The 25,690-nt window shown below is 40.0% G+C and overlaps 3 long non-coding RNA genes across 6 annotated transcripts in view; 1 reads left to right on the plus strand and 2 right to left on the minus strand.

Moving 5' to 3' along the window:
- The window catches only part of LOC121874820, a 30,021-nt gene extending 13,229 nt beyond the window's left edge, over positions 1 to 16,792 (minus strand). For 2 of the 4 annotated variants that reach the window (XR_006090497.1, XR_006090499.1), the window contains exons 1-5: positions 16,672 to 16,790; positions 13,737 to 13,850; positions 13,177 to 13,266; positions 10,531 to 10,656; positions 9,905 to 10,042 (exon numbers count right to left, since the gene is read on the minus strand). This is a non-coding gene — a long non-coding RNA (uncharacterized LOC121874820). Of the gene's footprint in view, positions 1 to 1,533; positions 1,650 to 2,850; positions 2,947 to 9,904; positions 10,043 to 10,530; positions 10,657 to 13,176; positions 13,267 to 13,736; positions 13,851 to 16,671 lie in introns of all 4 variants that reach the window. The other 2 variants (XR_006090498.1, XR_006090500.1) reach the window with 2 other exon arrangements.
- A 62-nt stretch (positions 16,793 to 16,854) lies between these two features.
- On the plus strand, positions 16,855 to 18,484 carry LOC121874837. Its single transcript, XR_006090501.1, has 2 exons — positions 16,855 to 18,068; positions 18,231 to 18,484. It is a non-coding gene; the product is annotated as an uncharacterized LOC121874837 (long non-coding RNA).
- Positions 18,485 to 21,820: 3,336 nt separating this feature from the next.
- Positions 21,821 to 25,528, minus strand: LOC121874844. The gene is made up of 4 exons (XR_006090502.1): positions 25,035 to 25,528; positions 24,751 to 24,895; positions 23,093 to 23,960; positions 21,821 to 22,200 (listed from the first exon to the last, which is right to left on the minus strand). It is a non-coding gene; the product is annotated as an uncharacterized LOC121874844 (long non-coding RNA).
- Between the last annotated feature and the right edge of the window lie 162 nt (positions 25,529 to 25,690).

Consider the following 25,690-nt stretch of genomic DNA (forward strand, 5'->3'; position numbering starts at 1 on the left):
GGTTCTTTTAAGTAATGTTAATAAATGGAACAATAGAAGTAGCTAACGATAATGGTAAAGAAAAACAGAGATCGCGTATGCGAGTGCGCACGCGTGAAAACGTATCGTCATTACTTTACGTAAGAATGTGAAAGCAACACTTATTTACTGTTCATATATATTTTAATTAATGTTTCTGAATTTGTTTTTATTGAATTAATGTTTGTGTGTGCAAAATTAACAATACAATTTATTACTAATACGTGTAATATTAAAACGCGCGACGAGACGAGACGGCTGCCGGCATTGTTTTTGTTAAAGCTTACAAAACCGGTGACAGATTGGTTCTACATATAAAACTGAAGAAAATAAGACCCTGATTGTAGCTGTAGTAAAATTAATGTAAAAAAATTAATATGCTTGTTTGAAGTAATGTTATTTAATGTTAATAAATGGAACAATATAAGTAGCTAACCATCAATGGTAAAAAAAAGTGAAACTGCGCGTATGTAAGTGCGCACACGTGAAAACATGTCGTCGTTACTCTACTTAAGAATATGAAAGCAACACTTATTTACTGCTAGAATATATATTGAAGGGTTAAATGTTGTGCTCTGCATAGACAAGCACAGAGAGAGAGCTGCCGGATGTATTTACAACTTCAGCGGTCACTGATGACACTATGAACTATCACTGTGTACACTGTATCTCCCTGTGAGTGGTGTATTATAAACACAGATTCAGTCCTTGAGCAAGCACACAAACAAAATAAATTTAAATTCTCTGTGGCATCTATGACACGAATAGGCTGGCAGTTGTCCTTACCAGCTCGATTGCCAATATGTATTCACTTTAAGTTATTATAGTCTCTTTTGCATTCACTGATGACAACTATGAACTGATTTAACTGAAGGCACAGTACTACACTCCCTGGTTGGCCTTTATCACAGCCGTGACCACAACACACTAAAAAATAAAATAAAATAAAAGCTTTGTCATGTGGCAGTGATTGTGTGGTTATAGGCCTGTGACCCTGGCTGTACCTCCAACTCGGTGGAAATTGAGTTTTCAAAAATACAATCGTGTCTAGCATGAAAAGTCCGACATCGATTTACACTTTCACCTCACTAAGACGATCTTGACGAACTTATGTAATCACTGTCCAATTTCTGCCGCTCTACATCGAAGGCCCGAATGCCGAACACGCTTTGTTACAGAGACGCAACACGACCCGCCCGCCCTTCTTAGCGGTGAATATTAAACCTAATTTCCCCCGGCTTTGTCGTTGTTGTTGTTTTTTACGGGGATTAGCCCACCCGGGCATAGGTCACTGACCCACATTGGGGCCTGAGGGGCAAAAATTTAATACTCCTGTAATAATAATAATAATAATCAAGATTAAAAAAAAAAAAAAAAAGCTGCCTATCTACCTATTGGAGAAACTAAAATCGTTCCGGATCACAGAATGCCGGACTAGAGAGGTACAACCTGTACTCTAATACACTCGGCTCGTACGCCCAATGACACGACGTGAAGTGACGACGTCGGTATTACCTCCCAGCGGCGTTTCTCCGTTTGCCGTTAACGGCGTCGTGTGCGAGACGGGACGGGTCTGTACGGTCGAGTCTCGACTTGTCGTACCGAGATGTGTTGTTGGTCCTTAAAGCTTCCTGGAAATGTGACCAATACCTATATAATACACAACAGTGTAAAACTATTATATTATAGGCAGGGATTATTTGACCGGTACTCGGCACAATAACTGCCGGTTATTTGACAGAGATCTAAAATAAAACTAAATCCTTTTGTCAACAGAAATTATACAATTAAATAATACCATAATGTAATGACTTGTTTAATGCCCCCAACCATCCCGACTACAATCCTATACGATCCCCGCAGGTCCCGGTCAAATGGCCGACGGTTTTTTGGCCCAGAATCGTGGTCAAATAACATCTTCGTACACTTATAATAAAGGCACTTGTTTGTTTAGTACCACGTGGAGAAACTGATTACTCAAATAGGTTAGGTTAGGTTGAAATAATCTTGTTCCAATGCTTTTTGATGTATTTTCAACTTTTATGACCTTCGGAAAATAGCTGTACGGCCAAAACGATAATTTTACCAGTTTTTATTTGGATTTTTTCTAATAAATAAATAAATGATCTTAATTTCCTTACACTAACAAAAACAATGAATCTTCCAAAGTGAGTTAGACTTTCAACATGAAGGGTTAAAAAAACAACATTGAAAACCCTACCTAACCTAATCTAAACTACCTAACTTCTTGCGATGGACCAACAAAAACCGAATCGGCATACCCGGTTTCGTACGCGTCCAATAGTGTTTACATTTCGTGGACGCGACCGACGTAGAACGAAACTGCGACGATCTCGACGGATTCTTATCGTGCTGCCGGGAGAGAGGCACAATTTTGCGGGATTTATTATTTAAATCTCTCTGCTGTGACCAATCAGAGGACAGTGCAAATTTATTATGATATTTACACAGGAGCAAAAACTTTTTTTCTAGATATATTTAAGCCTCCTTCGTGACCTAAACGTTGAAGACGAGAACCGACTCACAGACAAAACATTAAAACACAAAAACAAAACATTAAAGAAATAACTTTTTCTGTTATCATTAGTTAAATACAGCTACTCCTCGACTTACGACCTACTCGACATACGACGGAGCGGCCATTTTTTTGGTCTGGTAAACACAGCTGTGAGCGCTAGCTCCCAAATTTGGAATGTTTTCGAGCCTATTACATTATCTGAAGGATATATAGACTTACCTACTTGTGTATAAGGACCTGAGGATAAGATAAGTATCGTCAAGCAACTTTGGTGTTGGGAACTTACTGTTTACCTTACGAAAATAACTGCTCGGGGTCCCATCACTCCTGGCTGGGTGTTGTGGGATGTCAACATTGCCCCACGGAAAGTGAATTTTCGCTTAAGAACTCTACATGGAAGAGTAAAGAAAAGATAGTATTGGACGAAGTTCTTGAAGACCTTGAGTTGAGTAGTGATGAGTCTAATACGAGTGATGAAGCACAAGGGAAGTTCGAAAGTGAGAAAATACAGCTACAACAAGAGGTAGTGAATAACAAAGAAAATTCTAAAAGAATGAGGGAGACAAGCTGGCACGAGGACAGTGAAAGCAAAGAAGTGAGAGAGGAGAAGAGACAAAAACATCTAGGACAAAAAACGTGTGTGGGTGGTAATAATAATGGAAATAACAGAAAGGAGATAGTGGAGAATGGATCAAGAACAGAGCAAAGTATGGAATTTGAAGGAAGCAGACAAGAACACACACAAGGTGAAGTTGGTCGTGTCAGGAAGAGATTAATTTTTCCACAGTCATGCCCGATGACCTTCCTTGAAAAATTAAAATGGGCAGTACAACTAGGACGGGAGCATCGCAGCTTTGAGCCTCTTTTGAAAGAAGGCACACACAAGCCTTATCTTACAGTGGGGACCATGGAGGCTGTGGAAATGTTGACAACTGTTGGGTACAAGGGATTACTGATGGTTTTGCCAGAGGAGAGCGACATACTACTTACAAAGGTTATAATCTTCAGGTACCCTGTAATACTAGATCCAGAATACTTATTGGATGACGAAAGATTTGTTTGGGTCAAGAGGCATTTAATAAGGGGCGAAGAGAGAAGCCAGGTTATTGCTCTAATGAGAGGAAAGGTTCCAGAGAAAGTGTTCATCACAGGAGCAGGGTATAGGAAGGTGGCACTATATGTGGAGGGACCAATAATGTGTCTCAAGTGTTGCAGATGGGGACATAAGGCCTGGAGCTGTCAACTGGACCCACATTGTAGATTCTGTGGGAAGAGGCACGAATCTAGCAACTGTAAGGACAAGATCAAAGCAGGAGAGAAAGTGAAGCCTTGTTGTTGTAAGTGTGGTAAAACTCACAATGCTAGTTCAATTGCATGCGAGATGAGGCCACGTATGAGAAGTGACCAACAAAGGAATTATTCAGAGAACACTGAGGAAGTACGCTGTGGTCTGACAGTGACAAGACAGCAGGAGAACACACAGACAGTGATTCCTGAGAATGCCTGGCATGAAGATTCAAGAAGGATAAGGACTGCGCTTGCGGCCGGAAGCGTTGTTGATGCCAGAAACAAACAGAGTAATAAACAAGTAGCAAGTGAGAGTAGTGGTGCAGCCCTCCAGGTTAGTGATAAAACTGTGCAAGAAATTCTGGGAGAAGAGGTGCTTAAGATGTTTCAGCTTTTGCAAAAGTTAGGTCAGAAAATAGAAGTGATAGAGAAAAGACTTGATACAGTGATAAATAAAGAAAGGGAAAACAAAGCTGTGAATAATGTAGAATTAAAAGGGAAAGAGGAAAGTGAAGAGCTCAAGCTTTTGAAAAATTCAGTGCTTAAAATAAGTATTAAAGGGAAGGAGAGGAAAATAAAGGATTGTGTAGTGCAGGGAGCAACAACTGAAAGTTTTAAAAAGGTGTTGGTAAAGTGTAAAGATGCTGATAAAGAAAAACTTTTGAGGAAATGGGAATCTGTGCAGGAGGATTGGGCCTTCTTAAAGAATCTGATTGGAAAGGATATAAAATGTGTAAATATTAATCCTGGATCTAGCTAGCCTTAAGATAATGTCCTGGAATGTTAATGGTCTACGAAATAGAGTGACAGATGTACATTACTTTACCCTTAAAAATAATATTGATATAATTACCCTTCAAGAGACTGGGGACAGGAAAGGCGACCTGCTTAAACTGTCTGGATATAAGGGATTTCATCTCTATTCGGGTGAAGGTATAAGAGGGGTCTCAACATACATTAAGAATTCCATACCAGCAGAACTAGTTGGAAGCCCGAGTAGAGTACAAGGAATAGAAAGTGTCTGTATAAAGTTATATTTGAAGGAAGGAGAATTGAACATAGCAAATTTGTATATTTCTGGAGGCTGTTTTGACCTCAACTTCTTACCAGATTGCATGTTTTTGGACTCAACTTTGGCTGTAAGAGATTTTAATGCTCGACATCCAAGACTCGAAACAATGGGGAGAATTAATAGTAATGGTATAAAATTTTGGCAATTTTTACAAGATCACCCAGATGCTTACTTGTTAGGAAATAAGGAAGTGACTCATATTAAAGGAGGAAGGTTAAACTATGCTTGCATGATAAGCAGTCAGGGAGTCCAGGGAGAATGTGAGATAATAAGGGAGCTAGTCAGTGACCATTTTGTTGTGTATGTTCAATTACCATTAGGGAAGAGACAGGTGAGATATAGGAGGAAGAAATTGAAACTAAACAAGGATGACACAGAAGTGTTTACCCAAAATATAGAGAAATGGTACAGAAATTATACACCAGTCTGTATGGATAGCTTTTATAATGACTTAGTTGGGGAGATAGAAAGATATTTAACTAAGTCAACACAGAAAAAAATAAATGATAAGAGACATGGGGCTAGGAAACACTGCTATACCAATGACAAAATGTTGAAGGGATGGACACAAATGTTAAGGGCAGCACATAAAGATTGGGTAAAGAATGGTAGAAGAGAAGAAGATAGGGAAATCTTCATGGATATAGCCAAAATATGTGGGCAGGCTAGGAAGGAGGCAAGGGAGAAATATTGGCAAGATTTTGCACAGCACATTAGGGAGAGTAAAAATCTCAAAGAAATATGGCAGGATATTAACAAAATTAGAGGAAAAAGGAGTAATTTTATTAGCTATCCTCATCCAGAGGAAGAAGCTAATAAACTGGTTGACAAATGGTCTAAAGCTGCTAGTGTTGCCTCCCTGCCTAACAGGACAATAGAAGCATTAGATGAGTGGCAAAATGAAAGAAAAAGATTTATTTCATCAGCTCTAAATATTTGTGATGTAACATGTGTAGATATTACTCAAGATGAGTTATTAAATGCTGTTAAAAAAGGAAAATCTACAGCACCAGGCGAAGATGGTGTGACATATGAAATTTGGAACTGCTTAGTTGGTATGGAAAATAGTCCATTATTAGATTTATTCAACATGAGCTATGCAGAGGGTAGATTACCAACAGAATGGAAGAAAGCGATAGTTATTCCTTTCCCTAAGGCAACTGGTGGATACAGGCCAGTGTCTTTAACATCTTGTTTTTCCAAGATGATGGAGAGAGTATTATTAAATAGGCTTGTATATATTGTGGGGGAAAATCTATCTTGTAATTTATTTGGTTTTTTGGAAGGGAAATGTACTTCAGACTGTGTTATAAAATGTTTATCAAATGATGCAGACAGATGTAGAGTTTTTGTGGATTTACAAGGAGCATTTGATAAAGCTCACAGTGAAGTAGTTATGAATGAACTGGCTGCTCTAGGGGTATCAGGAAAGTTGTTACACTGGATAGGTGACTACTTGCATGGAAGGAGAATCTGTGTATGGTATCAGGGATGTTTGTCTGAGGAAAGAGCACTTGAACTAGGCACTCCCCAAGGGGGAGTATTGAGTCCAATGTTATTTAATGTGTTAATGAACAAGATAGCCTCACACAAATATCCCAAAGGAGTTGTAACCATCATTTATGCAGATGACATCTTATTTCAAGGAAACTCTGTAAAAAATTTGCAGATTGCATTAAATGATTTTAGTGTTCTTTCTCAAAAGATGGGCTTAGTTATCAATGAAGAAAAAACCAAGTGTGAATGTAAAGGAAGAGGAACTGAATCCGTTTTTCTAAATGGAAAAATTGTTGAGAAGTGTCAAAGTATAAATATTTAGGAATGTATATTGGCTTTACTAGTGAAAGTAAAGAGGCAGAAATATATCATGTCCTCACTCAATGTAGAGCAAGATTACAGCCCTTGAAGGCTCTAGCATGTTGTGGTAAAGGTGCTGGGGTACCCATACTGAGAATGATGTGTATTTCTACCATCAGATCACTTATAGACTATGCAGCACCTGTCCTCTCTTGTACTGGTGAAGGAAGGCTACGGAAGCTTGAGATCATGCAAAATGAAGCAATGAGAATTATTTTAGGGTGTCAAAAGAATGCAATGATTGAGATAATGAAAATGGAACTAGGGTTACAGAGCATTTCACAGAGGGTCAATGAAATTAATACAGTTGCAGCAGTTCGATTAATGAGAGGGAAAAGTGGGAGTAAATTTGTACAAGATATAAATGATGGTTTAAAAGATAAAAGGACCTTCTGCAGGCAAGGCAAGAGAGGATACATGAATGGATTAGTAAATATTATTAAAAAATGTAATTTGGCAGACTGGTGTACAGCTGTTCAGAAGAGTTGTAAGAATCCACCCAGGGAAGAACGAGAAGTAGAGTTAGACATAGTGCCTCTCACAATGAAGAAATCATTACATGAACCAGGACAGTTAAGGGCTTTATATGGGAATAAGATTAGTAATTTGCCTAAAATAAACACATTGCATGTTTTTGTGACGGTTCAGTTATGTCAAGTGGCAGGGCAGGGTGCGGGATCCTTATAAGACAGTACACAGAACAAGGAAATGATGACATCAAAATTGGACTTTGGTTGAGAAGTTTTATTTCATCAACACAAGCTGAGTTATATGCAATGTTAGTAGGATTGGAAAATGTTGTAAAGAGGTATAAAGATGCATATTTTTTTGTTGATAGTAGGGCAGCTTTGGATTCTTTGAACAGTGGGAGTCCAGTCTTTGGACACATTATTGGTTCATGTAGAAAATTAGTAAATACAATAAGGAAAAATGGCCATAATGTTCAATTTGTATGGGTCCCTTCACATGTGGGGATTGGTCTTAATGAAGCAGTAGATATAATAGCAAAAAGAGCCTCGGAAAAGGCCGAGATCGACATAATATGTACTAAAACCTTGAAGCAATTAAGGAGCAAATTACAGAAAATACAATCAATAGAAGATAATTTCAAAAGGAATGAAATATACGAGAAAAGTGAAACAATAAAACATTACCATCATGTTCTCATGAACACAAAATTTACATATGGGAAAGATAGGAGTAGGTGGAAAGATTCAGTGTATATGAGGTTAAGATTAGGATATAAATATTATTGGGAACTTGGAGCTGAGAGAAGTGAACAGGATAAAGAATGTAGAGTTTGTAGAACACCCAGATCCCATACCCTGCCACATTATATACTGGAATGCCCATTGCTTAATGTATATAGAAATGCCCATATAAATAATGTCCCCAAGCAAATAGAGTGGATGTTTGGAAATGGGAAATAGATGAAATATTAAAGAAATATAGAAATTTTGCATCTAGAATATAACTATGTAATATAACTAATTATATGAAATATTAGGGATTTATGTGAGTCCTGAGAGGGACATTCCTGGACTGGGGTGAGGATGACTTATGTCACTTCATCCCTTTGAGATGTATTAATGTTTTTTTGTATCTCAATAAACGTATCAATCAATCAATCGACATACGACCGCCTCGGTCGTACCAAAATTTTGTCAAATTATGTATTTTTGAATGCAGACATTAGTGATTGCGCTGTGTACCGACAACATTTTAATTTGTAATTCCCTTTAAAATGGCCGGCAAGCGTAAGAGTGAGAGTTTCGTGGTGCCGAGAAGAAAATGAGACGCCCATCTATGTACAGTATTATTTTCCCATTTTCGACTTGCGACCCGGTCCCTCCCTGACCCCGTCGTAAGTCGGGGACCGACTGTACCGTAATGTGCTGGGTATATACGGTATAGCTCTACTGTATATCATTATCTACAAGAGTTAAGTCGGACTCGCGAACGAGCCTCGGGAGCTCGACTCGTCTGTCGGTCGAAGAGCTCCTATACGGTATTGGCTTATAATCGACGAGTACGGTCACCCCAAAATAATATCTTTAGCCACGGGGTCGACGTGCTTCAAGGCTATTCGGCCAATGTTACACGACCCGTTTCAGAACTGTTGCTAACTCTACGTCTACACCTCTGAGCACGAATGAGCACACGTATGTTTTTGAGAGATGCGAATCCTCCGAGGCTTCCGATCGCACGTCAAGCGAATTGAGATTGCGTGTCGTAAATGGACGCCGACGCCGTGCCGGTCATTAATGGGATCTTACGTCAAACGAACCGAGGAATTATCGGAAAGACGCAACGGGGCGAGCGAACCCGCGGTATCGCGATGGTTCAGCCGCCACGAAACGACCGGCGACGCGCCGATTTAAATTCTTATTGTGACGTTAAACCGACACTATTTACGAATCAATAATATTTGGCAGATCCCAATTAGACCGATATACTGTATATCGCTGTAGCTGTTCACTCTAATATCAACTACTATTTCCTTGATCACCTCTCATAAATCATACGTGTCGTCGACGACTATATTCTGCAACTCGGTACGAATGAAACCGTCACTACGACACGGTGAAATGTTCGCCTCGAGGTCCGTCTCGGTTGTGATCCGAAACTCTTCCATTTAAAGTATATTTCCATGTTATTGTAATCCTCAGTCAGGGGCTTCTTTACATATGCCTTGCTTCTACCCAGCACGATACATACATTAATATAGCTTAATGGATTTCTTGTTATAGTAAAGCATATACTGTACGGTTGTATGTCACGCGAGGATGACTCCCTCTCTCGCTACCCGCCGTCTATGGCTGTTGCTCATATAGTGACCGGATGTACCTGTACCAATTTATGCTGATGCACTGGAGATCACATCAAAGTCTTTCACCCAGCGTTTCAAATTTTACCGCTAGAAAATCTATCGATACTTTTTGGAGACTACATAATTGGGGGGAAACTTTTTTCATTGAAGAAAAGTATCTTGGCTTTTATAATGTGAGTCTATAGGAATATTGATTCGATTTACCATAGGTTTTTATAAGACACAGTACTCTTACAAACTGGGGAATGCCTGTACAACTTTCCTAACATTCAAAGTACCACAACAATATTAAATACAATACCACAGACTACTTGAGGTCCAGTTAGCTTCAGGTCCACTTCGCTGCAGGTCCAGTTAACTTTATATCCAGCCAACTTCATTCTAGTTCACATCAGGTCCAAAATTTCAGGTCCACTTTTGGCAGTGATGGAGAAAGTACCTGAAAATATTACTTAAGATAAAGTACTGCACTGTTGATATGCAAACATTTAAACTATGTACTAAGTACTGTAGTCTTCTTCAAAACTATGCAAATAAAAGTTTCATTAACTGAATTGAAACATACAAGCAGAAAAAGGTATAAAAAGTAGTACAGCATTTGTAAAGAATCATAATTAAAAAACAATGGCATTATGTTTTCAAAACGAAGCTTAAAGTTATTAATATATTATACAGTATTGTACTTTAAAGAAAAACTAAATAAACACACATTCAAAATTTGGTATGGGATGGAAAACGTGAATCTGGGCCACAGTTTTGATAGGTCCCGTACCACCGACACCAATGGGAAGTGACTTTAGACACAAACATTTACATAAATGTCCACTTTTATAGGATTACTGTACAAGTGCACTTAAATACAAGTCCTCTAATACGCTCGGCTCGTACGCCCGACGACACGACGCTAAGTAACGACGTCGGTCTTACCTCCCGCGGGTCAGCGGCGTCGTTTCTCCGTTTGCCGTTAACGGCGTCGTATGCGAGACCGGACGGGTCTGTACGGTCGAGTCTCAACTTGTCATACCGAGATGTGTTGTTGGTCCTTGAAGCTTCCTGGAAATGTGACCAATAGCTATATAATACACAACACTGTAAAACTATTATATTATAGGCAGGGATTATTTGACCGGTACTCGGCACAATAACCGCCGGTTATTTGACAGAGATCTAAAATTAAACTAAATCCTTTTGTCAACAGAAATTATACAATTAAATAATACCATAATGTAATGACTTGTTTAATGCCCCCAACCATCCCGACTACATTCCCATTAAGATCCCATACGATCCCCACAGGTCCCGGTCAAATAGCCGACGGTTATTTGGCCCAGAATCCGGGTCAAATAACAACTTTGTATTAAAAATAAACATTACTTATCAGTTTAACACCACATGGAGAAACCGATTACTCAAATAGGTTACGTAAAGTTGAAATTATCTTTTTCCAACGGTTTTTATGGATATTTTGAACGATTATGACTTTTGGAAAATAGATGCACGGCCAAAACGATAATTTTACCAGTATTTATTTGGATTTTTTCTCATAAATTTATATGATCTTAATTTCCTTACAGTAACAAAAACAATGAATCTTCCAAAAAAAGTTACTTTCAACATGAAGGGTTAAAAAAAAACATTGAAAACCCTACCTAACCTAAACTAAACTACCTAACTTCTTGCGATGGACGAGCAAAAATTTAATCGGCATACCCGGTTTCGTACAGTCCAATAGCGTTTACACTTCGTGGACGTGACCGACGTAGAACGAAACTGCGACGATGTTGACGGATTCTTATCGTGCTTCCGGGAGAAACGCACAATTTTGCGGGATTTATTATTTAAATTTCTCTCGCTCGAATTTCACATAATCTGCTGTGACCAAACAGAGGACAGTGCAAATCTATTGTGATATTTACGCAGGAGCAAAAACTTTTTTTTCTGGATATGTTTAAGCTTCCCTCGTGACCTAAATGTTGAAGACGAGAACTGACCCACTGACAAAACATTAAAACACAAAAACAAAACATTAAAGAAATAACTTTTTCTGTTATCATTAGTTAAATACAGCTACTCCTCGACTTACGACCTACTCGACCTACGACCGCCTCGGTCGTACCAAAATTTTGTCAAATTACCTATTTTCGAGTCCAGACGTTAGTGATTGCGCTGTGTACCGACAAAATTTTTGTTTGTAATTCCCTTTAAAATAGCTGGCAAGCGGAAGAGTGAGAGTTCTTGTGGTGCCGAGAAGAGAGAGAGACACTCGTTTTAGATTTTCTATGTACGGTATTATTTTCGACTCGCGACCCGGTCCCTAACCCCGTCATAAGTCGGGGACCGACTGTACCGTAATGTGCTGGGTATATACGGTATAGCTCTACTGTATATCATTATCTACAAGAGTTAAGTCGGACTCGCGAACGAGCCTCGGGAACTCGACTCGTCCGTCTGTCGAGAAGCTCCTGTATTGGCTTATAATCGACGTGTACGCTCACCCCAAAATAATATCTTTAGCCACGGGGTCGACGTGATTCGAGGCTATTCGACCAATGTTACACGACCCGTTTCAGAACTGTTGCTAACTCTACGTCTACACCTCTGAGCACGAATGAGTATACATATGTTTTTGAAAGATGCAAATCCTCCGAGGCTTCCGATCGCACGTTACGCGAATTGAGATTGCGTGTCGTAAATGGACGCCGATGCCGTGCCGGTCATTAATGGGATCTTACGTCAAACGAACCGAGGAATTATCGGAAAGACGCAATGGGGAGAGCGAACCCGCTGTATCGCGATGGCTCAGCCGCCAGCCACAAAACGACCAGCGACGCGCCGATTTAAATTCTTATTGTGACATTAAACCGATACCATTTACGTATCAATAATATTTGGCAGAGCCCAATTAGACCGATATATTGTATATTGCTGTAGCTGTTCACTCTAATATCAAGTAACATTTCCTTGGTCACCTCTCATAAATCAGACGTGTCGTCGACGACTACTGTATATTCTGCAACTCGGTACGAATGAAACCGTTACTACGACACGGTGGTGAAATGTCCGCCTCGAGGTCCGTCTCGATTGCGACGTTCCAAGACTCTTCCATTTAACGTATATTTTGATATTATTGTAATCCTCGGTTGAGGCCTTGTTTCTACCCAGCACGATACATACATTAATATAGCTTAATGAATTTCTTGTTATAGTAAAGCATATACAGTTGTATGTCACACGAGGATGACTCCCTCGCTACCCGCCGTCCATAGCTGTTGCCGATACAGTGAGCGGGCGTAACAACTTATGCTGACGCAATGGAGATCACATCAATGTATTCATCTAGAGTTTCAAATTTTACCGCAAGAAAATCTATCGATACTTTTTGGGGGACCGTACATAATTTGGGGGGAACTTTTTTTCATTGTAGAAAAGTATCTGGGCTTTTGTAATGCGCGTCTATAGGAATATTGATTCGATTTAATATAGGTTTTTAATGCATAATACTCTTATAAACTGGGGAATGCCTGTAGAACTTTCCTAACATTCAAAGTACTACAACAATATTAAATACAATACCACAGAGTACTTGAGGTCCAGCCAGCTTCATTCTAGTTCACATCAGGTCCAAAGGTTCAGGTCCACTTTAGGCATTGATGGGGAAAGTGCCTGAAAATATTACTTAAGATAAAGTACTGCACTGTTGATATGTAAAAATTTGAACTATGTACTGTAGTCTTCTTCAACATTATGCAAATAAAAGTTTAATTAGCTCAACTGAATCATACAAGTAGAAAAAGTAGCACAGTATTTGTAGAGTATCATAATTAATAACAATGAAATTAGGTTTTAAAAACGAAGCTAAAAGTTATTAATATATTATACTATACTGTACTTTAAAGAAAAACAAAATAAACACACATTCAAAATTGGGTATGGGATGGAAAACGTGAATCTGGGCCACAGTTTTGAGGTGTCGCGTACCACCGACACCAATGGGACGTGACTTTAGACACAAACATTTAAGTAAATGCCCACTTTTATAGGATTACTGTACAAGTGCACTTAAATACAAGTACTCTAATGCACTCGACTTGTACACCCGACTACGCGACGTGAAGTGACGACGTCGGTCTCACCTCCCGCGGGTCGGCGGCGTTTCTCAGTTAACGGAGTCGTAGACGAGACCGGACGGGTCTGTACGGTCGAGTCTGAGCTTGCCATGGAGATGTGTTGTTGTTCCTTGAAGCTTCCTGGAAATGTGACCAATAGCTATACTATAATACACAACACTGTAAAACTATTGTATTATAGGCAGGGGTTATTTGACCGGTACTCGGCACAATAACCACTGATTATTTGACCGAGATCTAAAATAAAACAATACTTTTGCCCACAGAAACTTCTACAATTAAATAATACCACAGTGTAATGACTTGTTTAATGCCCACAATCATCCCGACTACAATCCCATTAAAATCGTATGCGTACGATCCTCGCAGGTCCCGGTCAAATAGCCGACGGTTTATTTGGTCAAATAACAACTTCGTACACTTATAACAAAGGCACTTGTTTGTTTAATACCACATAGAGAAACTGATTTCTCAAATCGGTTAGGTTAGGTTGAAATTAGGTTTTTCCAATAGTTTTTGATGTGTTTAGAATGAGTCTGACCTCGGCGCTTCGCCGAAACTGCAATTTTCCGTGTTTTTATTTTGTTTTGCTTTTTCTAATAGAAACGTGTGACCTTTATTTCCTTTAACACTAGAAACAACAACAACAATCATTCTTCCAAACTGAATTACACTTTCAACATGAAAGGTTAAACAAAATTGAAAACCCTATCTAACCTTTTGTGACGGACGCACAAAAAATGAATTGGCACACCCGGTTTCTTACGCGACGCATCGCGGTTACATTTTGTGGACGTGACCAAAATAAGACGAAGTTACGACAATATTGACGGATTCTTATTGCACTAGCGGGCAAAAACTTTTGCCCAATTTAATACCTAAATTCCTTTCGTTTGAATTTCACATAATCTGCTGTGACCAATCAGAGGACAGTTCAAATCTATTGGGATTGCAAATTAGTTTCTTAAACGTATTCCAGCTTCCCTAGTGACCTATAAATGCTAATGACACACTGACAAAACATTAATGAAATAACTTTTTAATTTATCATCAGTTAAATAAAGTAACCTTAATATATTATTTGAAGTGTTAAGGGATAGGAAAGGTTAGGTTAGGTTTTTTCTTTTTTTCTCAGAACACCACTACCACCAGCAAGAGTTTTTCCGATTTGGTTCATATTTTCCATAGGTGTTCTTATTATAATATTTTAAAAGAGGCGACAACTTTTTATTTTAATTAAAAACACTTTTTCATTAATTATTTATATGATCTTAAATCACCTGTAATGGGCAAGGAATGAAGGTTGGAGGAAATGGGGGGAAAACACTGAAAAACCGAGCACGCGACACTAAAACGATGTCTCTCCGTGCTCTGTGGCGAATAATTACATTTACCGTAAACACTCCTCCAAAAAATTGGCCGATTCGCCGCGTCGCGTTTGTTTATAGCCGACTCGCCGAGTCCGAGCGCACTCTTGCATCCACAAAAATACAAATTACACCGTGACGCTTCTATAAAGTTGCTTTCATTGGTACCAGATATCAAAATAAGTACTTTGTTTAATATGGCAATTCCACGCCCTGGCTAGGAAGTTAGGTAAGGTTAGGTAGGTCGTTTTGGTTGGTTATATTACATCAGATTATACAGTACAGTATAGCTTCTAGCAAATGTCGCCTCTTAAAATACTATAATAACATCATCATCTGGAAAAAATGAACAAAATCAAACTCGTCCCGGTAACTGAGGTCATATCTCCATAACGGCTCATTTATACCAGAAATGAAGGTTAGAATTGCTCGAAAAACATAATACACTAGGGAAAACCTATTTTTGCCATTTCACTTGTCGCTAAACGAATCTCGGGGATTTTATAATTGCAATCGGTAAGTTTGACAATTCTAAGACACTTTTCTTCAATAACATTTCTGGAACAAAATACGTTCAAGCGAGATATTTAACAGTTCATTATGTATGTCTGTTCATGGCGGTACACACCCACGTTAGCTTAGGTTTGGTTAGGTTAGGTTAAATCCAAAACTTTTTCCGATGGGTTTTGGTGCGTTTTGGACACTTTTTACCTCGATTCTTATAGCTCTAGTTTCTGAGGGGCAGGGTGGTAAATTTTTACAAGTGGACAACCATTGACTTTTTGTTGAACAATGTGTTTTTCCAATAGTTTAGACAATGTTAAAACACGTTTCTTCTACGACGTTTTGCTCAGAAATTACTTAAAATTACCTAATCTCCCTGCTATATTTAAGTCATTTGTGAGGGAAACGTCATTGAAGAAAAGTGGGTTAATATTGGTCCATTGGCTGTCCGCAGGTTCCCACCGCGTTTACCCGAGGTTATACTCCTAACTCGTCTCCTCCTCGTAGGTTAGGTTAGGTAGGTTCTTTGGTATGAGAATTAGGTTTTGGTGTACTTTGGTGTTTTATTCAAATTTGAGCTCTATTTTATTGGCAAAATTAGCAGTTTGTTAAAATTGAAAATGTTATTTTTTGGCAAAACGTTACTTTACAAAAAAAAGGGCACATTTGAGTAAAACACTGAAAAATCTAAAAAAAAACACTCATACAAAACCCGAGGACAGCCAATGGACGAATATTTTCCTAAACCATCGGAACAACACATTGATCAACAACTCCATGGTTGTCCACTTATATTAATTCACCAGGGGCTTATCTCAAAACTATTGATTTGCGCCACAAATGAAGGTCAAATTCGTTCATTACATCAAAAACCACCGGAAAAACATACTTTCAACTTTGATGTTATATAGTGGCAACAATATACCAATACAGTACTTCACCAGACGACCCAGCACAATTAACTAAATTAACCATTAAATACACTCTGTCTAACCATAATAACTCTCCAATAACTTCTTAGTATTATTAATGTTAAATATCTGGTATAATATTATGAATAAATGTCTTACCGATGCCTCAGGCCGATATTTTCGGGGCTGTCAGATCGTGGTACACTTAGTCCGTCCTCCACCTTCTTCCTCTGTCTTGTGGCTCCAGCTGGTGATGGATCCAAGAACCACCAGACGAGAAACTCTCCCCCTGTACCCCGTGATGAAGGTTTAGTAGTGCTGTTAACTCATAGATGGCGCTCACCTCCATATCATTCCGTATCTTATTACCTTTTTACGTTGAATATATAAAACAGCTATTTGAATTATCATTTATTACCATTTACATAAAACTATGTTAGCATGTAATAGAGTCCATAAAAATAAAATGATTTTTGATGTGAAATAACTGAAAAACATAAATATTTCAGTAATTTAACAAGAAAGAAAATGTGCCTTCGTTCTTGGGGCACTATATATATACAAACTTTGAAGTATTCTCACCACATTCATTAACAATACTGTACGTTAGTAAAGCCTATATGTTGGTGGTACTTATATACTGCCTGGAATACTTAAGTACTGCTGGTTTACTTAAAGGGTGAAACTTTTATTATTTAGAATCAGTGTGACGTTGAACCATTTTTATTGTTAGCAATACTTGTCACGATGTTGTCCAATAAGGCTTTTGAGACTTTATGGTTTGCTTGAATGGCTATAGGCAGTTGCTTACACTGTTAAAGAGGCCAATGAATTCTATAGTAGATTTAGGAATGTATAGAAGGAACCCAGCCAGACATTTATTGAATTAGTTTATTTTATTACCAAGCTTAAAGACTTTTCATTTTTAAATGAGCTTATTATGAGTGACCATTATCTACAGATTCAGATGTGTATTTATGTGGAAGTGACAAATGTAGAGAAACTTCCAACTTTAATATGCGCTGTATTTCTTTTATTCATAATCTTTCACATCAAAGTCAATTGTGATCTGGTTTTTGAAGTTTTGATAAATATAGCATGACGAATTCTACGACTTTCTATGGGCGGCCAGAAACAGACACCACCACAGTAAAGCCGCTAATGGTTGTTACGCCCGTTTAACTCCCGGTAAACCACATTCATTAATCTCTATAGTGAAAAATTAACAAGTTATAAATAGAAAAATATTAAACTAGCAATAGAAAGGCGATAAATAATCACGACATAGTGAAGTTTTATGGAACAATTATCGAGAAATGAAATGTCTTAAACACTTGTGATGAGGTGGTTAGCCCAGTTAAGAGGTGGTTAGCCCAGTTAAGATTTTCCCGCCTAATTCACATGTATCACCCCCCCCCCCCACCACTGCCGTCCTTAAATACTCTGAAAGCTGTGACGGGAGGTCAGTACTGATCATAACCTCAAAGGAAGTAATACTACTGGATCCATGGATATACATCTCTTCATTCTTCAAATGCTGGTGTTATTTTTCTTGAGTACAATTTTCTTGTTGGTTAAAAATGAGTTTTGTTGATTAACTATTTATATTTGATATAACTTGGTTATATATTAATGTATTTAGTGAATTATTTCTGTGTGATTGAGTTTGATACAAAGTATACTTCTATATTTAATCTCTGATTACTTGCTTGTTCCAGATATCCGAGAACTACGTGGAATAACTACTGGAAATGGTTTAGTGAGGGGATGAATTTGAGTTTCGTTCTAGTTGAAAGTGGACCAATCCAGCTTCACCCACGGCACAGTGACCTACCTACCTTCGTTATGTGGGCAGTTAAGGACGAACCCGGCTAGAGTGGGGAAGAATTATAGGAGCGGGAACTGCTGTATTTATTTAACTGTAGATATGATCGACATATTTCTACAATAAACTTGATTTTAAATTTTAAAATTCCGTTTTTTAGTTCCTTTAATAACGGTGTTCTGGGGAGTTTTAGACCAATTTAAGACTAGACTCGACATTTCTCTAACTTGTATACAATTTAGCAGCTTAAAAAATTTAGGTTCACATAAGATCGGAAACTACTCTTGTTCTTGCTAGATGAGCCTTAATTCGGCTTCAAGACGCCACCAGACCATCTAGCACAATACATTTACTTGGTAACTTCAATCGAGCAATGTGTGAACTCTAAACTTTCATCCATCTGAAGCTTCCCACCTGAATGAATGTACGAATGGAATCTCGAGCCTAGAGCAAAGGTTTTTTTAACTGATCATTGATTATCTGCCAGGGAAGCAATATAGAAATTAATATACCTTACCAGTGAGGATAGTAGGCGTGTATCCTTACTGCACCTGGTGTCCACAGCCACTTTCTCAAACCTGCACAGGAGTCCACCTGGTCCCATACCTCCTTGAAACCTGGCAGTTTAGGTGGCCGAATTTACTGTTGAATACATATAAGATGCTGTGTGGTCATGATACAACCGACTCTATACTTGTTAATGTAAATGCTCCATCAATTCTTGTCTTTGAACCCCTTGTGCTTTATCGTCCATTTTAATTCCATTTTTCCCTTGACAATTCATAATCGGTATAAATAGAAAGGTGGTAGTTCAGTGGCCAGTAATTATGGTGGAAGACCCACTTGGTGAATACCCGAGGGAAGAACAATTCTGTATTTGAGGCCAGATTCCTGCTACCACAATGACCCGAAATGGGAGGATAAACGAGGAAAATTGAGTTTATATAATGCTTGTATAACCTAGCTCAACACGGTACATGTTCTGGGTGAGGTCAGTAGTTCTCCTGGTCTGGCTACTGAGGAATGTCTCCAGCACAATACTAACGCCTACATTTCCCCCAACCACTCGAAGTAGCTTCTCCTTCACAACCTCGAGGCCCTTGTACTGGTAGCTCCTACCCTGAATCTGTAGGCAGCAGCGTTTCTGGAACAATCCACTCCTACTTCATATGTTTAGGAACTCCATTGGCCACCACGTCTGAGCTCACTCGTCTTGGGTGGTAGATTTACATAACTTGTTACCTTAAGTATAGCTGTACTACTACACCCTCCACCACTGCTAGTACTCGTCACCATAATTACTACTGTACTTATTACAGTACTACCACTACAGTAACGTACTCCCAACCTCCATTACTGTACTGTCATTCACATTATATTACAACATTCCTATACAAGAAACCGTTGATTGTTTAACCCTTCACTAATAGTCCTCACAGCTACAGTAGATATATCTCCCTACAGTGTATACCCCGGTACCCTTAGTTATCTACATGCACAAGGGGATACAGACGGGATATACTATGACACTATTTAGCAGAAAATACAGCAGATAAACTGAATTACAACTCCTAACTGGGGCTGACATGTGACAAGTTTTGTTGCTGTATAGAAGTTATATACACCGAGAGGGGTAGAGGGCCTCAAACTGTACAAGACAAAGAACAAATTAATGGAAAGTGGAAGAAAACCATAAGTTGCAATTATATTGTACAACAAATAAAAAATCTGGAGAACAATTGCAAGTAGTGCCAATAAACTTGGAATAATAAAAAAAAAGTAACTGAAAAAGCTGCTATATTAAGTACATTTGAGAAACACACACACTTGGAAATTTATAGTCAAATGCGAGACTGGGGGTAACTTAGGCATTGTTATACACAATTATATCAATGTACTGAAATATACAGCTCTGTTACGTCACCCTCAGACTGTCCCAGCTTCGTCCCGGACACTCGACTCTGGAGCCGGTGCTCTCACTCTCCTCCGGACTGACTGTTCATAATGCCTGAGATTTCTATCGTTATTTACAGAAGCTGGTCGGGCTACGGTGATTGACATTATGCGTATCGGGTTTATTTCTATATCTACAAACGTGTAAATACATTAAGTACTCTTTTGTAAGTTTCCATTCATTGCACTGTCAAAGGCGATTTTTGCAACTCTTTACTGGGAGAGCGATCTTAATAATACGATAATGCACACGATTCTGCGACGTCGGAGCGTCGGGGATCTCACGGGCTGAACACACTGAGCGAGAGGTGAGTACGCCGGCCAGGTTGGTGGCCTGAGTCATGAGGGTGTTCATGGAAGGATGGTCCATCCAGCGCCGCCCGGACGGTGGAGTGGTAGGTGGTGGCCACGTCCCTCACCTTCACTACCACGTGGAGAGGCGTGGTAGTGTGCCGCACCACCTGCTGGGTCACGTCCACCATGCGCTGCATCAGCTTCATACACGTCGACAGACACTGCAATAACGTGTCTTCGGATTCTGTGGCCGACTTGACGAATAACTTCGAGGCCGTTACGAACCGTCTCTATTCACTGGTGAGAGCCTCTCTGGCCTCCTGGAACTTTGCCTCGTCTTGAGTGGCGGTGCCGCTGAAACGCTCAGCTTCTGCACAGGTCGCTACCATCTCCGTCGGGGACTGACCGACCGCTCCCGTAAAACGGCGGAAGGCATCTCTAGACGCCGGAGGCATCACTTCAATGTCTTCTGCTTCTTCTAACGAATCTTGATCGAAGCTACCAGAGTCCGGGGAATCGTCCGGATCCGTGCCGTTGACCGTCTTGTTTTTGGGAGAGAGTTTTGGCGACTTCTTGGTTCAGGCGGTTTTTAAGAGCCACGCTGGAATTATCCAGTCCGGGCAGTCTCGAAGCAGTGGAATTTTTGTCGGCGGTTCGCACGGGACTTTTGATGCCGTTGGCGGTGGCCGGCGGCGATGCCGGAACTCTCCGAGCCGGCGACTGACTATTCTTGGCGGGGAGCCGAGGCTTAGGTTCGTCAGCATCGGCTGGCTGGCTGCCTTACGAGTGATTCTGGGAGTCTTTTGGGGGGAGCGAGTACCCTCTCGAGGCAGTGCTGGATTTAGACCTGTGGAGGCCCATGGGCAGCCAGCCTCTTTGTGGAGGGCCCCCTCATTATAACTACCCAAGAGGGTGGGGTGGCGAGTGAAGCGAGCCTAAACATCTGGGCGTTCCGGGGGGGCGCTATAAGCCCCCCGGGAAAATTGTGAAATTTGAGCATTTCTTAGGAGAATTTTGAAGCCATATGCAGTTACACTGAGGAAAGTAGAACATTGAGACATTTTTAATTAACTGTATATTTATTGATAGAGTACAAATTCCAAACACACACACAAAAGTGAGACATGACTGGAGTCATTCATGTGGTTTCAAGTCGGTTCATAGGAAAACCAGGTTTTCATGAATTTCAAGGAGTTGCCTGCCTAATTTCTATCACGCTTCTTGCTGAACATAGTTTTACGTGATGGATTAGATAAACATGAATTTTAAAGGATGAAAACAAAAATAATCCAAATAAAATATTGTAAGATGTGGAGGCCCCTGGGCAGCTGCCCACTTTGCCCACTCCTGAATCCAGCCCTGCCTCGAGGAGAAGTGGGACTGCTCGCGGGAGCCTTACGCCGGTAGGTCCGGAAGGAGCCATTAATTTGCCCGAAGGACGCAGACGGTGTGTGCCTGGCAGATTATTCGTAGGAGAAGTAGTTGGGCTGAGCTGTGGCTTGCGAAGTCTGGAAGGCACCGAGGGTGGCCGCTCTGAGTTATCTGGCGAGGGACTCCTTACGCGCTGGTGATGGTGAACGAAGGCCTTTGTTCTGCATACCTGCCTTCACATTGTCCTGAGGAAGAGAAATTTTATTTACTAAAATTAACAGATAATGCTTCATACATATTGCACGCACGCACGCACCATCAATTTTCTTCAATCAACCAAACTTATTAACATATTCAACTTTCTTTACTCAACCAACCACATCAACAGCACCAACCTCAATTATCATCCCATCGTGGCAAACACCAATCAATCATGGTGACACTACATATCCTACTATAATCTTACTTTCATCAGCAACAACTTCACCTCTCCCTCACATACAGTACACTGCCTATAGACAACAATCAGTATTTATCTAATACATTTTCTAACGTTCCTACATTGCTTTTCTAACGACTCTATCCGGGTCCTTAAATATCATAAAAACATTATCGATTTCATTAGATAATTTTACATGTAAGTTTTATGCTCCTTAATTTAAAAAGTGACCCACATAATCTCTTCCAAGTCTGGTTCCAAACTCTTCTTCCACTAGTACACTTTTCCTACCTTATATCTCAAAATCTTCCCTCTGTCATTCTATTGATTCTTTATTAAACATAATCAATACACTTTTGTTATTCTATTAAAACCAAGATTTATAACATCCCTATTCTGTATTATTCTAGGTAAATAGACAGTTTCAATATGATTACTAAAGAGATCCCATCTAACCGTTTCCTCTCTTTTAAGTTTTCTTTTATCACATTGAATCTTTATTTCTCTCAGCGTTAAACAGGATAACTCTGCCTCTCAGCTGTTACATTTACCAACTTCTCATAATAAAACCTTTACCTCCCTCTACCCTCGTCTTTTTTTCATATTGTATCCATGCTACCGATCGTATAAAGAATTAAACACATCAGTACATAAAATCAATTTTTTTTCCAATTCCCAAAAATAGAGAATATATTCACCTCCAGACTGGTTGAGCTGTAGTTCATTAATGATGTTTAGAGATTTATTGAAAATTTTAAGAGTAATTCTTCAGTAGAGGAATTCACTGGAGGACGACGCGAGAGAATCGTTACTGGAGGCTACCCTTTGTTTGGAGGGGGACCCCTGGGAGGCTTTGGCTTGGCTGACGTCTTCGCTGGAGGCCGAGGCTTTGGTGCTCGACTTCAGGATGGTGATGTAACTGGCGTGACTCGTCATGTCGTCTTGAGAGGCAGACTTGGAGAGGTTACCTGTGCTCATAGATATACTTCTCTGGATTTTTGACGAGGGACGAGAAGGCTTGGATTTCTTTGGGTTAGTCAGAGTGCCGGTTCGTGTGATGGGCGTTCGTGGAGGAGGGGGAGGTGGAGAGTCCTCCTATTTTCCCTCTGCCTTACTGGTTGGCACGGTCTTTTGGCGCTGAAGAGAAGAGGCGGTCCAGTTTCCCCCAGAGCTGAAGGTTCGTACTCTGGCCGTGACCGACGGATGCTTGGAGTCGCCGCTCTCCCGACTTCCGCCGGTATTTTTGGCACTCGTCATTTGTTGAGTGTCGAAACCTTTGAACATCTTATCATTTTCCTCTAATGCCTGTGCCAATTTGGCATGCAGTTCATGTCCTACATTAGAATTATTTGATCTCGGTAGCAACTGACGATTGTCTACGGAGGCACTTGAGGTAGGCAGACTACCGTAGGCAGTCCTGGGAGGAACTTCGAAGCGCCTCTGCAGAGATGCGACCTTCCCCGCTAGGTTGGCACGCTTGGCCATCGTCTCTGAGCTGACGTGCACCTCGCCCATGTCGTGGTCCTTCTCCCCGACCTCCATGTCGCTGTTGTCCTCGCACACCATCTGTAACGATAAACCAATTTAGCTCATTTTTGTACTAAAAAATTATATCTTAAAGTAAATACCTCCTACATCACTGTTTGTGATATACTTTCAGAAGGAAAGAACTAACAGCAAATACTTTAGGTAAAAACAAACATTTGCTGGTACAGCAGTAATGAATGTATCATGGGTTTGAGTCCTGGCTGAGACACACATGAGAAGGGTGTTATCCAGTGACACTCCCAAATATTATAGATTTCTTCCTGTACGAACACCTAACACTAGTGTTCACAGCAAATTAAAAAAGAACAGACCAACTGGCCCAGCAGCTAATAAACTTTTAAGTGGTGGAATGATAAATTAATAAATTAACAATATTCTTTTACTACAGGAGAAATCACAATAAAACTTAACCATTTTAACCCATTGAGTAACACATTTCTCCAACCTGAAAACAGTCTGACATTACCCATAACAAAACACCTAGAGTGATACTCCTCCTTAAAGAGATAAACAACCTGAGAGTCATACATACCACCAGGAAATGTGATTTTAAATGGCCTCCCTGTTTTCCTAAGTACCGTATTGTGTTGTATAAAACTGTACAGTATTTATTATAAACTCATAACTAATTATTACAGTGCGGTAATCTTCTTACACGATGATGTATGTTACACTGTACGGTAAATCAATAACATCTATGAACAGAAACAAATTCATTTAGTTCAGACAAACACTTCCACAGTACACTTACAGTAATACAGTATTGCATTTAATTGTAGAAAATTAGATGAACCTCACAACAACTCACCCTACTGATTCCTTCTTTGGCTCCGTATAATGTCGAACGACCTGTTGTCCTTCTCGTCCGAGGGTGGAGGAGGCGGCGGGATAATAAACGCAGAGATGTCGTACTCGTTCCCCATCTTACGGTTCTCCGCGCACGTCTGAAGGTTCTGTAAACGGCATCGTATATACAGAACAATTCTCTATTTGTAAATAAGGGAATATCTTGGAGTTCCATGTACTGTATAGTCATCAAAATGGATAAAAACAGCAGCATTATAATGAATGCATAATCACTACATTGCTTACCACACCTCCTTCAGCTGGTGGAGGAATGGTAAGGTTTGCAATGAAGGAATCTATATCTTCGCCCTCCTCTAAGTGAATGCCGGGCTGGCGTAGGGCGGCCAAGGTGAAGCTTGGATCCCTCGCTCCTCCGTTGCCACCCAAGCTTTTGTTGACTACCGCTCCTCCGGTCAGTGGGGAGAAGACGGAGTCACTGAAGACGATGCTGATATTAAGGCTGGTCGGGGAGGTGCTGTCCTCCGTGTCACTTGCTCCTGCTGGACACGTGTAAGACGAAGCTCAAGACCCAATGCTGGTTTTTATTACAGTGACTTATCGTTATTTTACCTTATCCTTCACGTACAATTTTATTTATACAGAACACGTCCTTGATTTTAATGTATACAAGTTTGTTACCTTACAACCTGAGTTATAAATCTTTTATATCTGGTATGAATTCTACCCTTGAAAAAATCCCAAATTAATGAGTCAAAATAAGTCTCTAAGTTAATATGTCAGTGTACGATGTGGGGAGAGTGGTGTCCCTGGTGTGTGGGTAGAGAGGTCCCCCTGGTGTGTGGGTAGAGAGGTGCACCTAGTGTGTGGGTAGAGAGGTGCACCTAGTGTGTGGGTAGAGAGGGGCACCTAGTGTGTGGGTAGAGAGGTGCACCTAGTGTGTG

The sequence above is a fragment of the Homarus americanus genome, unplaced genomic scaffold, assembly GCF_018991925.1.
Source record: "Homarus americanus isolate GMGI-L3 unplaced genomic scaffold, GMGI_Hamer_2.0 scaffold3704, whole genome shotgun sequence".
Taxonomy (NCBI): domain Eukaryota; kingdom Metazoa; phylum Arthropoda; class Malacostraca; order Decapoda; family Nephropidae; genus Homarus; species Homarus americanus.